Raw genomic sequence first — 15,775 nt, forward strand, 5'->3', positions numbered from 1 at the left:
TAACTGGCAGGGTAGAAAGAAATGATTTATAAGGGATATACTATAAAGCATATTTTCCAAAGAGACAAAGTGGAGAGGATGATATTTAGGCTAAAGGAAATTGAAATTTTTGTAATTTCATTTATGAAAGGTCAAGCAATTATTTATGATACCATTAGTAGAGAGTTCATCCTATGGTGAAATACAAGTACAGTATGTAAGACCTACAACATGCATTCAGCAACTCATATATTAATAGGTTCCACATACAAAATAAATATGTAAATTTCAACATGCTGCAATTGTTTCTCCTTGTTGAGCTTAAAACGGATGTGATCTGGGATCAGTGAGAGCAGCTCCCAGAACTGTGGTTGGCACTATTGGTCCATGACTTGAGTATGTACAACACACTGATGAACACGGATGAAAGCTCTTGGAGGCTGAGAAACACACAGTATTTTCGAGAGTGAATCCGATTAGGTCAGAGCATAGTTCTGCTTTGTGGGATATACAAGGAAAAACATTTCTTCATTTCACACAGAATATAATATCCTGCAATTTTATCCTCATTCTAAAGCTTCCGCAAACTGTAATTCACAGGCTGGCATGACTTCAGTGGGTGCTGACTTACTGAAGAAGAGTTTTTTTTTTTAGGTTTTATTTATATTTTCTGCACCACACTGTGAAGCGCCCCTGATGCTTTGTTTCTCAAAGGCAGGATTAGCGCACAGATGGGAGAAGAAAGGCATGAAATTCTATACTTTGAAACATTCAGTCAAGATTTATATTGTATCTCTAGTTACCTGGCGCCTCTATAATATCCCTCATTGGAGAATTTCAAAGACCATGAAACCTTGCAGTTGTATAAATAGGTTAATTTTTAAAATTGTTATCTGTTGGAAGAGTAACCAAGCTGCACTGAAGGTGAAATTATAATAAACAAAAAGAAGGGGCCCCTTTTTGTTTGTTTGTTTGTTTTTTTAAATAAGATCTAATGTTAAGTAGAACTAATCCAGTTTAGAAGGAATCAAAACCTTGGTTCTTTCAGTTTACTTCTTGGCTCTAGTCCAGTTAAGCCATTGACAATTAAGGGAAAATACTACTTTCTCTCTCATGTGTCCAGCATATGTATCCACAGTACAAAATGATTGGTACCACAACCACATCAAACACTTTTATTTTTAGTTGGCCTTTTTTATACTTAACATTTTGGTAAATTACAATCTAACTCTTGCATAAGCATATTCTAAAAATATTAGCTAGTAGCTATCCCCCAAGAAATAACCTTGCCAAATAGGTCATATTTTTCTTCAAAGGCAATAGACTGAAGAAGATGAATATTTCTCCAAATAGTAAACTAATATTCTTTTAACAGTAAGTATGCTTTTAAATTAAAAATTATCTGTAGAAAAGAAACAGATTATAACATATGATAAAGCATGTTATCTTTTTTATATATTTATAACATGATAAAACTTCTACTAAATATTTCATACGGGCAATTAAATACTTTTTAGATTATTTATATGCAAAAAAAGAATTTTATTGGTCAAGTTAGGAAAACAAAAGCTATTCTCTGTAAGCCAGAAATAAAACATTTAATTTAGAATTAAGTGCTTATAACTACTGTTGAAGATACCTGAAGTAGCTATTGATAGTCAGAGGTTGACAGTGGATACTTTAGACCAGTGGTTCTCAACTGGGGGCAACTTTGTCCCCTGTGGAACTTTTGGCAATGTATGGACACATTTTTGATTGTCATGACTTGGGTGGGGAAGGTTGCTACTGCCTTCCAATAGGTAGAGGACAGATGTTTCAGCCATATTACTTTGGGTGAGGTTTGATGAGGCAGAGGCAGATTAAGGGAGAGAAACCAGAGTTCTACAGTTTTGTCACTGGAGAACACAGCGTGCCATGCAGAGGCACTCAGAGGAAGCACCTGACTTAGTGAGGTGGCAGAGGGAGACAGGGAAATTGTGTGGAAGCGCCAGGGAAAAGAAGAGGTGAGGCAGGGTATACATACACACTTAGGATGGGCTAGCTGTGTTTCAAAGTGGTGCCCCTGCTAAATCCAGGTTTACTATGACTTTTAGAGCACATGGCTTGGCCTATCTAAAGTCTCCAGATGTTTCTGGGTGAGACAGGGTTTATTTGGGAACACCTAGTGGCCATTTTGTGGACGTGAAAGCATCAATTTGCAAAAATTAAAAGTATGGTTACTACACCAGGGATGCTACTAATATCCCACAATGCACAGGACAGCCTTCCCCTCCCACAAACAATCATCTGATCCAAAATGTCAGTGATGCTGCGGTAGAGAAACCCCGCTTTAGACTCTGAAGACCCAGGGCAGGAAGCGGCAGCTGCTGCTGATGTTGACAGTGAATATGTCAGTGTGAAATACTGGAGTTGGGGGCAGAGCTAGATAAATGTGGCTCACAGGTGAATGTGTGAAGCCCAGTGTGGCAGCACGTGGAGCTCTTCAGGGCCCATCAGGAGTGACATGGGAGAACATGGAGAGGGCTGCAATGCCATTGCCTCTGATAAAGCCTTCCTGTTTGACCCTACTGATTTGACCTCTACTTCATTTCCACTTTGAACTCCCCTACACGTTCTTCTCATGTACCTGACAGAAGATTCTGAGAAATATAGTCTTAGGCTTTGTGGCAGTGGTGCCATAGTGACCACAAATAATCTAGCACAATCATTAGCTGTTTTTGAAGTAAGATGGGATATAATATAAATACATCCGGTAACTATGGCAAGTGAGATGGACTCAGGGAATGGATAGAACTCCACTAATTTTGTTAGAGAAAAATATTAAAAACATTGGATAAATCTAATCAATGGACATCAAGTTAGGATATTAATTAAGAAGTGCACTTTTATTTTAATACTCTATAGAAATATTTGTGATAAGAATAACTTGGGAGAAAACATAAACCAATAGTTCCACTAGTGGTATTTGAAATCAGATATCCCCTCAAATTTCAGTTCTGTTGTTTAGTAACTGATGAATTTTACACAACTGCCAAACTCACAAAATCAGTTTCCTTATTTGTGAAATGTACTAAGTTCCAGTGTTTCCTTAGAATGCTGTGAACATCAAATGAGATACTGTATGGAAACCATCCAAGGGAGGTCTGGTGCAAAGTTGATGCTCAATAAATCTTTATTTCTACTTCCCTTGCCTTTGCACTTCAATGATTACAGCAATAAAAACCAATTAAATTCCTCTTGCAATAGAGAAAGTTAAGTGTTTTTCTTAAAATCTAAGTACATAGAAAAAAGGAAGTAGAGTGTAAGATTTAACAACATGGCTATTGAAGATGAATAGAAGTGGAGTTGAGTTTTGACTCATCTGAAAGGAGGATAATGCTATTATAATATTTATAATATTATTTACTTTATGGAAGATTATAAAGACTAAATGAGATAATGAAAGTTACTTAACCCATAATTTATAATACAGTGATAGATGTTAGTTGACAGAGGATTATAATGGAAACAGTGATAATATTATAGCATTAATATTTTAATTTCCCTGGAAAGAATATAGTAAAAAAATCCTCAGGAAAAGAAGAATCCATTTGACAGGTTGTCTAGATTCTTTTTAATTTATTTGAAATACAGAATTGGTTTCTACAATGTAAAATAGGAATATGAGTTTGTTATGGTTCTCAAATATTGCCCGTATGCAGGAAGTTCATCTCTCCTCCTATCCCTCCTGTTAGTGCATTCCCATAGTTTTTATTCCCACACAAGATGGACAGTGATGGAGTTCCTTACTCTTAGAGTCAAAACTGACTCTTGAGCCTCTCTTTGTGACTTCTTTGGGTAGCAGAGTTAGGATGCTTCATCATAAAATATGAAGTCAATCTGCCGATAAAATCTAACCAGATTGAACTATTTCTACTTGAGACAAAGGCTGATTAGGAATCTAAAATTTGGACTTTCAACCAAAATTGGTTATTTGATATAAATTTAATCTCCTCATGAAAAAATTATAAAACAGACTTTCTACACATTTACATTCAACTCAAATTGATTATTACATATTCAGGTTTGCTTCATCTTAAGCATTAATTCCTCCTTGCCATAAGTTTTCTGGTAAGTCAGTGCTGCTTTTAAGGGCTCTTGTGTGTTCTGTACCTTTGGTTTATTCCTGCTTCTGTGTGCTGCACATAGTTTATAACCCCTCTAAAATTGACTCAATGTTCTGTTCTTTTGCTAGGACATTGCTGCTCTAATTATAAATCATGATTACACATTCCCTTTCCCTCCAGCTTTCTTTTAGTGCTGCTTTCACTTTCTCTATTTTTCTCCTCTTTTTTAAACCATTCCTTTTTTTTCTAGTCCTTGCATCCTCATTACATGACACAGCACTCATTGTCTCCTACATAATTTCTGCTTTCTACAGGCTGCACCACTGTAGTCTTCAGCGAACAAGTACTCATTAAACACCTACCACGTATCAGGTATATATGACTAGAAATATATTTCTGCCATACTTTGGTATCTTTTTAAACTAGCTAAGTGCAAATCTACATTGTCTTGGCTGTTTCTCTATCCCATAGTTTTTCCTGACTGTCTCTTTATGTTGTGGGAGGTGTGATTTATTTTCTGACACAAAAGTGAGAAGGACACATTCAGTTTCTTGTCACAATACATTTTTGACATGACCATCTCCATTGGAAACTGAAATGTTGTCACAATTTGGGACAACTGGTTTCAGGTTAGCAGGTGTATTTCAAAAACAGTTGAGGAAAAACATAATCATCATCTTATTCTTTTTGTAACATTTAAGTCACTCTCTTACCTAAAAATGCTTTGAGGGATTCTCATTGCAGTGGGAAGAAGTCACAACTTCTTAATGGATTGCAGGTTCTTTTCTCCCCCTTTTGTTTTTGGTAGACACATAATAATTGTACATATTTATGGGATACAGAGTGATATCTCAATACATATATATAATCAGTAATGAGTAAATCATGATCATTAGCAGCATATCCATTACCTCAAATATTTATCATTTTTGTTGTGAGCATTCAAAATCCTCCCTTCTAGACTTTTGGAAATATATTCTAAATTATTATAAACTATATTTACCCCATTGTGCTACTGAACACTAGAACTTTTTCTTTCCATCTAGCTGTAACTTCGCTTATGAACCCCTCCCTATCTTCCCCTTTCCCCACATTTCTTAGCCTTCAATGACCATAATTCTATTCACTACTACTACTGAAAGAAAGTGAAGAGAACACAAAACAATGGAGACATCTCATGTTCATGAATCGGAAGAATTAATATTGTCAAAATGACTACACTACTCAAAGCAATCTATAGATTCAATGCCATCCCTATCAAAATACCAATGACACTCTTCACCAAAATAGAAAAAAACAATCCTAAAATCAATGGAACCACAAAAGACCCTGAATATACAAAGTAATATTGAGCCAAAAGAACAGACTTTTTACTTTCAAATGGACGCATCACACTATCTAACTTCAAAATATACTACAAAGCTGTAGTAACCAAAGCAGCATGGTGTTGTTATAAAAACAGACACATGGATCCATGGTACAGAATAGAGAATCAAAAATCAAATCCACATATTTACAGTCAACTGATTTTTGACAAAGCTGCCAAGAACATACATTGAGGAAAGGATATTCTCTTCAATAAATAAATGGTGTTAGGAAAATTGGATATTCCCGGAATAATGCAGAAGAATGAAACAAGACCTCTCTCTCTCACTATATTATAAAAATCAACTGAAAATGGTTCAAAGACTTAAATATAAGACCCAAAACTATAAAACTACAAGAAGAAGCATAGGGGAAATGCTTCAGAACATTGGTCTAGGCAAAGATTTTATCAGTATGACTTCAAAAATACAGGCAACAAAACCAAAAATAGATAAATGGGACTATATTAAACTGAAAATTTTCTGTACAGCAAAGGAAATTATCAACAGAGTGAAGAGACAATGTGTAGAATCAGACAAAATATTTGCAAACTATCCAAATAGGGACTAATATCCAGAATCTACAAGGAACTCAACTCAAGAGAAAAAACAAACAAATAAAAATCCAGCCGGGCGCGGTGGCTCACGCCTGTAATCCTAGCACTCTGGGAGGCCCAGGCGGGTGGATCGCTCAAGGTCAGGAGTTCGAGACCAGCCTGAGCGAGACCCCGTCTCTACTAAAAATAGAAATAAACTATCTGGACAACTAAAAATATATATAGAAAAAATTAGCCGGGCATGGTGGCACATGCCTGTAGTCCCAGCTACTCGGGAGGCTGAGGCAGTAGGATCGCTTAAGCCCAGGAGTTTGAGGTTGCTGTGAGCGAGGCTGACGCCACGGCACTCACTCTAGCCCGGGCAACAAAGTGACACTCTGTCTCAAAAAAAAAAAAAAAAAAAAAAAAATCCAAATAATCTGATTAAAAAATGGGCAAAGGATCTGAATAGACATTTCTCAAAGCAAGACATACAAATGGCCAACAAGTGTATTAAAAAATGCTCAATTCAATAACCATCAGGGAAATGGAAATCAAAACCACAATATGGTATCATCCTACCCCAGTTAGCATGACTATTATCAAAACAATAAAAAACAGCAGATGCTGGCTAGGACGCCAAGAAAGGATGCTGTTGGTAGGAGTGTAAATTACTACAGCTATTAGGGAAAAGAGCATGGAAGTTTTTCAAAAAACTAAAAATAGAACTTCCCTGTGATCCAGCAATCCCACTACTGGGTATTTATCCCAAAGAAAGAAAACAGTATATCAAAGAAATACCTGTACCCCTGCGTTTATTACAACTCTGTTCACAATAGCCAAGGTATAGAATGAACCTAAATGTTATGAGCAGATGGGTAGATACAGAAAATGTGGGTATACATACACAACGGAATATTATTCAGCCATAAAAAAGAACAAAATCCTGTCATTCATGGCAACATAAATGAATCTGGAGGACATTATGCTAAGTGACATAAGCCAGGCACAGAAAGACAAATACTGTTAAGTTCTCACTCATATGTGGGGGCTAAGAAAAAAATGCAAGTTCCTTTTTGATCTGCTTTCTGATAGCTCTTCAGCCTTATCTTTCAAATATTTTCCCCTTTGCCTTCAAAATTCAAATACTGAGTTACTCTTAATCTTAAAATGTGTCCCTTTTCTGTATAATAGGAGCAAATATAATCATATACTTTGGTTGGTTTTTCCCATGCACAGTAAATTTTGTACATTTGGTCTCTAATTATCTTTTATAAAAATAAAGTACAAGTAGATATATGTTCATATGCTGTTACTGAAGCCTGAATGTGTATGTAAAATCTGATATTTTTATTTTCTGAAAATAAATAGTTCGCTTTTAAGGGAGTTATTTGTTATCCTGATGTTTGTATTATTAAGAGCAAGAATCACTAATATTTAAAGTATTATCTTTTAATCATTATTTTATAACATAAATTGAGGGGACCAATTTGATTTTTAATATGGAATACAAGTTAAAGGGATATTCCTCTTGATAATTCAAATTGCTTGGAAGTTTAGTTTGACCTATTGCTTTTAATTACAATTTATTTTAATTTAATTATACTTAAATTACTCTAGATTTACACAATAGTTTCTTGTGCTCATTTCTGAAGTCACAATTATGTGGCTTCAGAAAGGGAATGATTTTTGAAGAAATTTATATTCATAAAAATAGTTAAACATGCAGTCTTTATAAAAGTACACTTTTATTCACTCTAAAAACAACACATTCTCAAAATTATGTCAAGAAAAAATTTATACTACTTCCTAAAAGAAAACATTATAAGGCTTACATTTAATAGAAATCATAATATATTATAGCTAACCATTTATACATAAGGTGAAACAAAATAGCACATCTTGAGCATGTAGAACCATTTCTTTGGGTTGCTATCAAATCTAAGTAAAAAAACCATTTCATTGTTAGTAAGTCATGTTTGCTCATTCAGAGGAAAGATTACTTTTAGCATTCCCCTGCTGTGAAAATAAGAAAAAGTAGACAGGAGATTAGTTTATTGTACAGATGAGAATATACTAACTTGTAGAAGATGCTCAATGTAATCTGATTTTTATCACATTGGGAAAAGGACTGCTTGCTCGGCATGAAGTACAGGAGGACAGCTGTAAGCTTCTGCAGGTTATTTGCACTACCATAATCTTGGCTGATCTTCAAAGAGGTTTCAAGCAGAGTTCAAACTTTAAACCATGAAATTTTCCCTACAACCCAGATTAGAGGTTGAATCTGCATACTAAATCCCAGGTAGGAGGTAATCACAGAGTTGGCAATCACAAAAAGATCGAACAGCAGCTGTTGTTTTAAGTAGCTTTCCAGGACTGTCTACAGAGAACAATGCAAATAGGCCTTCACACTGTACTTTATTTTAGCGTTTCCAGACGTTTTTAAATTGTTACTATGACATTTTCTTTTACAGGTAGTTTTAGCAAATTCATGCTTAGTTCTATCCTTGAGCCAAATATCTACCAAGTTCAGTATTAATTATAATGCCTGAAACTGCAAGTAATACACAAATCAAATTGGCTTAAAGACTGTAGACTCTTCTTAACTCATAACTGTTACTCCAGAAGTCGGCCTGATTTTAGCGTTAGTTGGTTCTTCAGTTCAAATATAAAAAGATTCCAGATTCTTTTTGTCTTTTGATCCGCTTACCTGCAGTTAGTTTTATCTAAGACTGGGTGTCCTTACAATTCCTGCGCCAGTAGCATTCGCGTCTAGCTTAATTCTTTGTGTTCAGTGGGAGAAAGTGCATGACATCCCCCTTGTCATCTCTTGAAAGTTAGGAAATTGTTTCCAGAAGTCTACAGGAACCCTTTATCTCACATCTCTTTGTCCAGAATTGGAACACATGATCATTCCTAAAGAAACCAATGACAGGTGTAGTGGGTGGGAAATACATTTCTCCTTAGATCAGTCAAGTTCACTTCTTGAGCAGATATTAATTCTGCAAACACCATCTCAACTACTCAGAGGGTGATGTGCAGATGAATATGGAGGGACCTGTCTCAGTCTACACTACAGCCTGGCCCTTTGGTCTCCCCAACATCTATACATAGCACCCTTAACATACAGCTTAAAAAATGTTCATTCTATGCACAGTGTTCTCACCTATCCTTTTTGGGGTCACGGTAAGAGCCCTTTTGTCTTTATGTAGCTTAATTTTATTTTATTTGTAATCTATTCTGATAGTTTTAAATTCAAGCTATGTGCATTTATAGCCATTATATCTCATCAGGAATGTTTTGATGTTTGTCTTAAATTTTATTTCCATATTTCTAAAATTTTTAACACATACCTACTTTCAACTGATGTAATGTTAATCGATTATCACTGATCATTTGGTACCCTGAGTTTCTTATTCTGTATATAAAAACACTAGAAAATGAACCTAAATACTTTTTAAATTTTAACAATTAAATCATTTGTAATTTTATCATAAGAACTCAAAACACTGTACTTTTATTTTTCTCAAAGATAAAAGAAATATAGCCTTTGTCAACACAGTTTATATTCATTTTTCACTACATATCCAATATATGTAGTGCATAAGCACTATATGTACATAGCTTTTTAAAGACCGTAATAGCGTTGGATTACTATATAAACTGCCCATTTTGCTAATAGGTATAATTTCCATTAACCAGACTTTTTAGGGATTCCGTTGATTAAATGAGCACATACAGAAATCACTATAGTTGGAGAAGCAGTCATATTTAAGGAGACCAAACTTTTTCAAAATTTAATTCTGGAATGAAGGAAAGAGATCCTCCACTTAGGGATAAATACTAAAGAGTTCTCTGGTAGCAGCAAGCAGCAAGTAATAGTTCAAATGGCTCAGTTAGTAAAAGAACATAGTTCCAGTCAACAGATGTCAGATATATGGCAACTTGCATCTTAGGCAGTCAAGACTATTAGTTAATTTTAGAGCATGTTTCCACAATATAACATTCCAATATGTATTATATTTGTATTTATCATAATGGATAAATGTCCTGAAGATAAGCATGGTTAAAATTATAGTATATTAGATCTAATCAGAAACATTAATACTAAATTGTTAAATGTGAAAATATAAAATCTAAAATATTCATAAATAAAAAAACTAGCATTTTAGTCTTCATAAATATAACACAATGACATTTGAGTCAAGATTTTAAAAATTTATTAATTAATCAATTTAAATTGAAAAATTTGTTTTTTATTGTATGAATTGTACTATTTTTAAAAACCTTCAAAACCTTGCACAACTTTTAAAAAGTCAATGGCTAGAGTATTTTTGTACTATATATCTGGTGCCAAAATATTCTAATTCCATATCTGAAATTTATCTTTTAATTTTAGGTAAGCTATTGACTAGTTTATTTAAGAATAAGCATAATCAGTGATGAATCTTTTTCATAAGTGCAATTGTATATAGATAGAGAACACTCAAATGCAGTTAACTATTTTACTTATATAAAACACACATAGAAAAATACAGATGCATTTTTAAAGGGTTGCTTCCTGTAGAAGTTTAGTCTTATATTGTTCAGGCAAATCAAGTCATGTTGTAATGATGTAAATTTAAAGCTGCTTAGAAATGGAAGCCTGTATTTTGATACTAAATGGTTTAAGTCTAATACCTAAATTATATTCTCGGTGTTATTTCTAACATGCTTCTTATTGTGGGTTCTTTCTGTTCTTTTTAAAAACAAATTAGCCATGAGTTATAATTATGCCTCTTAGTGTAATTAATGTAAATATGGTGTGTGGAAGAATCTGAGAGAGATGCCAGAAAGTGCTTTCAAAATTAAAATGTAGCAAAATACCAAGGGTATAAGATTCCATGGCGATTTCTACAGCGCTCTTCCCTCCCTTTCATCCCAAAGGTCAAACTGTGTTCAGATTATTGAAATGCTTTTAGTTCACATTTCAGGAAACTAGTTTCCAAATTGAAGATTTGGATTCCCATATCCCTCAAATTAATCTGTAATGTTTAGATATCGCAGAAATATGGCTTCAAAAGTTAAGGAGTAAGGCTCTTTACTTCTCAGATAACAGTCTTCCTAAGGATTATGTAACTGTGTTCAACAATTAGAATTTATTGGGGCTTTCAAATGAACTTGCCATTTTATCATCCTTACTATTTCAAATATGTTTTAGGAGGGAATGGTTGACATTGAAAACTTTTTCAAATCTCTCTCTTTCCTTCTCAAACACACACACATACACACACTAGTTGTATCAAACCCAACTCTTTCTTTAGACTGTTAAGGAAAATGCACAAAATTACTTTGAACATTAAATTCAGTATGTTCACCACTCAAGGTTGGTTGTGCATCAGCCAGATGTTTATATTCATTCATTCACTATACAAATATTTGCTGAGCAATCAGTGTATTCCAGTATACAGGGAATTTAAGTACTGCTAATAAGTGGGAAACTTAATGGATGAAAATCCTTGCACTCACGGAGTTTATAATCTGGTCAGGAGGATACGCACCTTAAAAAAATACTGATATAAGAGGGAGATACAGAGTGTGTATGTGTGTGGGTGGGTGTATGTCTGTTATGAATATTGTGAAACCTGTGCAACTTCCCATATGGCAGCCAGAGAAGACCTCACTGCTAATGTGACACTTGAGTAAACATATGAAGAGGTGAGGGAAGGGGGCATGTAGATATCTGTCCTTGAGGCAGGCCTATTTGGGGTGTTTGTGGGAAAAGCCAGGTGACCAGGGTTGCTGTGCAGAGTTAAGAAGATGGTAGTAGGAGATGGAGTCAGAAGGCAATAGAGGTCAGATTGTGGAGGGCGCTAAAAACAATGGTAGATTTATTCAGTTTAGGAGTGACCTAACTTATCTGTTAAAAGATCACTCTGGCTTTCTTATGAAAAATAAACTAAAGGGAGCCAAGGCTGAAGCAGAGGCAGCAGTTGCAAGGCTATTGCAGCTGTCCAAGTGACCAGTGATGGGACAGCGTGGGAGGAAGGGAGGTACTGAGAAGTATTTTTAAATATATTTTGAAAACAGACTGGATAAATCAAATATGAGAAATGAAAGTACATGTTACAGTTTCTTTTGTGTGGTGTACTTTTATAATTAGAACTGAGGAAGAACCAAAGTAAAAATTAATATTTTAGGATGTAAAAAAAACTGTGGACTAGGATTTAATAAACACCTCTCCTAGTAGCTGTTGTGTCTTTAACTAGCTTTGTGATCTTGAGCAAAGTTTTTTCAAGGCCTTGATTTTATTGGCAAATGAGAGTGTTAGAATAGGGCCAAATCTCCCCACTGCCAAGGGGCAATTAAAACTTTGTAAATAAAGTTTTATTGTTTTATTCGAACACAGTCATGCTTATTTGTTTATATATTGTCTTTGGCTGCTTTTACACTACAATAGCAGAGTCAAAAAGTTACACAGACTATATGGCTCATAAAGCCTAAAGTATTTACTATCCGGCCCTTTACAGAAAAGGTCTGCTGACTCTTGAATTATGAATTCAATGAAGAGAGATTATAAATATTTAGGGTTTTCAGTAGTATTCTATATTTAATATTGCAAAAGGCCTATAAAGAATTGCATATTTTTTATGCAACCAGTCAAAATCAGATCATCAGAAATAGGTGGCTAGATCACAGATTGGAAAATATTTGTGATTATTTCTACAATTAATGATAATATATTTCTACATTGACTGGCATTAGGATATGATCATAATTTATTGTTGAATAAAAAAACAGGTATTAAATACATACACAGATTTGCTCAGTTTGTTATATTAGTTATTAATTTATTTGCTTATTTATTCATTTCTTATTTGTTCATTTATTCATATATCATTTATTTATATATATGCATAGTCTTAGAAACAAGTTTGGAATGTTAACAGAGTGTAATTATTGTTGATTTTGTTTTTTTTTTTGCTTATTTGTATTTTCTCATTTTCTTAAAATGAAGGCAATACATGCAAAAATTAAAATAAAGTCCTAGTGAACATGTATTTTATGTCCTTGGATCCTCTACTGATCTAGAGTTATAATGAGAAAGTGAAGGCTAAAGGCCAATATTGATATGAGTGGCAGACTATTTACAATGGTGGATTATCTAGTAATTAATATTAGTTGTATTGATTGCTTTGGCTGTTCCAGGTAGCATACTTCACAGATAAAAGAAACTACAAGATAAAGAGAGAATGAAAAAGACAGAATTCATTTTCACAATTTTGCCCTGGGCACCTTATAAATAACATACACAGCTCAGCTGGTCAGTAAGTACGGCTCTCGTATAAGAGCCCTTTGCCATCTCTCATTTATTCTCTTATTCTCTTTAGTCTTTCATTTATTTCTAAGTTACACATGTAATTTGAATGCAATATAATTTCTTGAGCTTTGTATTCATAAAGTTGTAAATGATCCTGTTCTTGTGTAATCCCTCTAAATAAGCAAGCATCCCTTACCATACATAACAAAACAGAACAAACAAACCTCACACAGAAACCTTTCCAAAAACAAAATGAGAGTGTTTTCATTGGCATATTGGATTCTGCAATGAGCAATTATGAATAAAGAGTCTCTTCTTTCCAATTCAAGTGTTTATGTTCCTGAAAACAGCAGGGAAATCCAGGTCCCAAGTTCCTGTTTCTACCCATTCAGAAAACTAAACAATGGTTTAGTTAAACAATGGTTAAGCAGGGTAGTAACTAAATTAAAAATGTTCACAGATCTGCAAAGGAAACAATAAAAAAAAATCTCAAACAGAAAAAAATCTGATTTTTTTGGTTTAAGAAAAAAACATGAAGTGATAACTAATGATCATCACTGCTAATAATTCTTGTTTTATTAAATCAGTAATTCATTTTGATGTCTGATTCATTGCTTCCTTCATTCAATAATTCAATGAACATTCAATGGCAACATATTGTAACTAATTAGTCTGGTGCTCATAAGTCCTGAAGTAGAAAAAGAAAAAAAAAAATCACAATGTACCTTCATTAGTAAGTGTTTATTGAGCACCAATGTATGGCAAGGCACAGGAGTGGAAGTCTTGAATGCGGAGAAGTGTAAGTATAAATTCTAGGCACATTCTTAAAAATGGCTTTGTTAATTCTTCTACATTGCTAATGTTATTTATATCTTCACTGATAGAAAGATAGCCATGGTCTAGATTCAAGATGCGTTGTTCTATATAAAAATGATATATTTCTATTTCAGAAAGTTTTTAGAATGAATTGGCAATTAGCATTTTCATTTAATTTGTACATTGAATGGAATTAACAGACAATGGAGTTAATCTGTTTTTTTCCTAAAAGACCTTGAATGAACCACTTTCATTTTTAAGCTTATCAAATTTTGCTTATTAGAGATTAATTTTGATATTTTAAATCTGAAAGTATTTTCTGTATATGGCCTTTATAGATAGCTATACATACAAATATGGGCTCTATATACGTTCTTTTTTCCATCTTTTTATATGTGTAAATGTTTGTCTCCATTTTTGTTAGTTTATATTCTTGTTAAAAAGATTTCCCCTACATCTAATTAACTGATTAATTTACACAGATTCCAGAATTTCTTTTTTTTTTAAAAAAAACATTTGAGACAATCAATACACAGAAGACACTAAGGATATACACCCTAGCCTTTTGGATGCAAAATGTGTTTTTATTTTCCTCCATTTCTTAGATTTTCTCTTATTCCTTATCATGAGAAATTGGGTTCCAATGAGTCTGTAAGAATCTACATTAATTATTTAATAAAATAGTTTATGGTTCAATAACTCTATTTTATTTACTTGTTTGGTGCTGAAAATTGTTTTATTCATTGCAACTTTCTGATAGGAATTGAGTTTGTATTTAGTCCTCAATTGATTTTTGTTTTTTTTTTTTTTTGCTATAGTCTTTTTTTCTTCATAATCAACTGATGGAATCTTACTCTTTTCTAACATCTGACCTCCTATGTTTTGTACAAGAATTCTGATGCCAGCCCAATTATTCTTCTCTTGATGATAATTTTTCTGTATGCCTGGAAACCTGTAAGATTTCTCTTCACCTTAGGTTGAACACTTTTATCTCTAGGTGTTACTACCAATGCGTCCTGGAACTCAGTGAAAGTTTTAAATTGCAGACTTGAGTTCCTCAGCTCAAATAAATTATCTTACATTATTTGTGTAATTAATCCTCCATTTGTTTACTTCTCCTAGAATTCCTACCACTCATATCAGCTCTCTTAGATCTTTGTCCTAGCTCTCTTACAACTTTTTATCATTACTTCAATTTATATTTTGCTCTGTGCTTTGTGGTATCTATTTTACTTGATTTTCCATGCCACTAATTTAGATCTCAGTGGCAATTATTCTCTCTTTCAAGTTATCTGGTTATGTGTTTGTTTAGAAAATCATGTTTAAAATTTTTTTTTAATCTACAGAAAGATTCTTTTATCCTGGACTGAAATCACCTTGTTTTTCCCATTTTTCCAGTTTCACTTGTCTCCCCCAGCCACTCTATTATTGTGTGTGTTTTTGATGTTTTCCTGACTGTGTCAGTTACTAAGTTGTTGTATTTCCAGTCCAAAACTACCCATCTATATTATTAATATGAAATGTCCGATTTCTCTAAGTACTAAGTTTGACAGTTGATATCTCTGACATTTCACTTTGACACTTCTTGTTTTATTTTTATTGTGAAGGTACATCCTCATTCTTTCAAATGCATGGTTTGGCTTGTGATTGTCTTTCAAATTTTTTTAGAGCAAT

The sequence above is a fragment of the Lemur catta genome, chromosome 5 (genome assembly GCF_020740605.2).
Source record: "Lemur catta isolate mLemCat1 chromosome 5, mLemCat1.pri, whole genome shotgun sequence".
NCBI lineage: Eukaryota > Metazoa > Chordata > Mammalia > Primates > Lemuridae > Lemur > Lemur catta.